Raw genomic sequence first — 3,092 nt, 5'->3', positions numbered from 1 at the left:
ACAATAGTAAAAGGTCCTACTTATAGAAAACTAGTAGCATGAGAGCGCGCCAATTGGGCTTCTGTAGCTCCAGAAAATCCACTTCGAGTGCAGGGAGGTCAGAATCCAACAGCATCTGTAGTCCTCTTTAGTCTCTGAATCAGATTTTTGCTCAGGTCCCTCAATTTCAGCCAGAAAATACCTGAAATCACAGAAAAACACACAAACTCATAGTAAAGTCCAGAAAAGTGAATTTTAACTAAAAACTAATAAAAATATACTAAAAACTAACTAGATCATACCAAAAACATACTAAAAATAATGCCAAAAAGCGTATAAATTATCCGCTCATCAACTGTCAAGACCAATGGGGTTGACCCTGAGGTCTACAGACTCATGCTATTCCCTTTTGCTGTAAGAGACAGAGCTAGGATATGGTTGGACTCACAACCCAAAGAGAGCCTGAACTCTTGGGAAAAGCTAGTCAATGCCTTCTTGGCAAAGTTCTTTCCACCTCGAAAATTGAGTAAGCTTAGAGTGGAAGTCCAAACCTTCAGACAGAAGGAAGGTGAATCCCTCTATGAAGCTTGGGAAAGATACAAACAATTGATCAGAAAATGTCCTTCTGACATGCTTTCTGAATGGAGCATCATAGGTATCTTCTATGATGGTCAATCTGAACTGTCCAAGATGTCATTGGATAGCTCTGCTGGAGGATCTCTTCATCTGAAGAAGACACCTACAGAAGCTCAAGAACTCATTAAAATGGTTGCAAATAACCAATTCATGTACACTTCTGAAAGGAATCCTGTGAACAATGGGACGAATCAGAAGAAAGGAGTTCTTGAGATTGATAACCTGAATGATATATTGGCTCAGAACAAAATATTGACTCAGCAAGTCAATATGATTTCTCAAAGTCTGTGTGGAATGCAAGCTGCACCAGGCAGTACTAAGGATGATTCATCTGAAGAAGAAGCTTATGATCCTGAGAACCCTTCAATGGAAGAGGTGAATTACATGGTAGAACCCTATGGAAACACCTATAATCCTTCATGGAAAAATTATCCAAATCTCTCATGGAAGGATCAACAGAGACCTCAACAAGGTTTCAACAACAATAATGGTAGAAGAAATAGGTTTAGCAATGGCAAGCCTTTTCCATTATCTTCTCAGCAACAGACAGAAAATTCTAAGCAGAACTACTCTGACTTAGCAACCATGGTCTCTGATCTAATCAAAACCACTCAAAGTTTCATGACTGAAATAAGGTCCTCCATTAGAAACTTGGAGGCACAAGTGGGTCAGCTGAGTAAGAAAATTTCTGAACTCCCTCCTAGCACTCTTCCAAGCAATACAGAAGAGAATTCAAAAGGAGAGTGCAAGGCCATTAACATGACCTACATGTCCGAATTTGGAGAGGAGGAAGAGGTAGGGAGCGCCACTGAGGAAGGCCTCAATGGACGTTCACTGGCCTCCAATGAGTTCCCTAATGAGGAACCATGGGAATCTGAGGCTCACACTGAGACCATAGAGATTCCATTGAATATACTTCTGCCATTCATGAGCTCTGATGAGTATTCTTCCTCTGAAGAGGATGAAGATGTCACTGAAGAGCAAGTTGCCAAGTACCTAGGAGCAATCATGAAGCTAAATGACAAGTTATTTGGTAATGAGACTTGGAAGGATAAACCCCCTTTGCTCACCAAAGAGCTGGATAACTTGACCTGGGAAGTTTTCAATACCTTGTACCATAGGCACCATGACCTTTAAGAAGGCTCTGTGTGACCTAGGGTCAAGCATAAACCTCATGCCTCTCTCTGTAATGGAGAAGCTAGGGATCTTTGAGGTACAAGCTGCAAAAATCTCACTAGAGGTGGCAGACAATTCAAGAAAACAAGCTTATGGACTTGTAGAGGATGTTCTGGTAAAGATTAAAGACCATTACATCCCTGCTGATTTCATAGTCCTAGAAACTGGGAAGTGCATGGATGAATCCATCATCCTTGGCAGACCCTTCCTAGCCACAGCAAAGGCTGTGATTGATGTTGACAGAGGAGAATTGATCATTCAAGTGAATGAAGAATCCTTAGTGTTTAAGGCTTAAGGATATCCCTCTGTCACCATGGAGAAGAAGCATGAAGAGCTTCTCTCAAAACAGAGTCAAACAGAGCCCCTACAATCAAACTCTAAGTTTGGTGTTGGGAGGCCACAACCAACTTCTAAGTTTGGTGTTGAACCCCCACATTCAAATTCTAAGTTTGGTGTTGGGAGGTTCCAACATTGCTCTGAGTATCTGTGAGGCTCTATGAGAGCCCACTATCAAGCTACTGACATTAAAGAAGCGCTTGTTGGGAGGCAACCCAATGTTATATTTAATCCATTTTCCTTTGTTATTTTATGTTTTCTGTAGGTTGATGATCATGAGAAGTCACAAAATCAATTGAAAAAGCAAAAACAGAATGAAAAACAGAAAGAAAAATAGCATACCCTGGAGGAAGACCTTGCTGGCGTTTAAACGCCAGTAAGGGCAGCAAATGAGCATTTAACGCCCAGTCTGGCACCATTCTGGGAGTTTAACGTCAGAAAGGGGCACCAGACTGGTGTTAAACGCCAGGAAAGGGCAAGAAATTGGTGTTAAACGCCAGAAATGGGCACCAGCCCGGCGTTTAACGCCAGATTTGGCATGAAGAGCATTTTTGCTCGCCATTTGGTGCAGGGATGACTTTTTCTTGACACCTCAGGATCTGTGGACCCCACAGGATCCCCACCTACCCCACCACCCTCTCTCTTCTTCTTCACCCATTCACCAATCACCTCAACCACTCTTCCCCAAAAACCCCTCACCTATTAAATCCCATCTTTCTCTTCACCACTCACATCCATCCTTCATAAAACCTCACCTACCTCACCATTCAAATTCAAACCACTTTCCCTCCCAAACCCACCCTCACATAACCGAACCCTACCCCTCTCTCCACCCCTATATAAACCCATCTTCACTCCTTCATTTTCACACAACCTAAACACTACTTCTTCCCCTTTGGCCGAACCACAAAGCCATCTCCATCTCCTCTATTTCTTCTTCTTCTACTCTCTTCTTTCTTCTTTTG

General features: G+C 42.4%; 1 non-coding gene across 1 annotated transcript; it reads right to left on the bottom strand.

Moving 5' to 3' along the window:
• Nucleotides 1-507: 507 nt before the first annotated feature.
• On the bottom strand, nt 508-615 carry LOC127740770 (small nucleolar RNA R71). Its single transcript, XR_008001629.1, has one exon. It is a non-coding gene; the product is annotated as a small nucleolar RNA R71 (small nucleolar RNA).
• Between the last annotated feature and the right edge of the window lie 2,477 nt (nt 616-3,092).

Source organism: Arachis duranensis, chromosome 7 (genome assembly GCF_000817695.3).
Source record: "Arachis duranensis cultivar V14167 chromosome 7, aradu.V14167.gnm2.J7QH, whole genome shotgun sequence".
Taxonomy (NCBI): domain Eukaryota; kingdom Viridiplantae; phylum Streptophyta; class Magnoliopsida; order Fabales; family Fabaceae; genus Arachis; species Arachis duranensis.
This window is presented reverse-complemented; position numbering and strand designations above follow the sequence as displayed.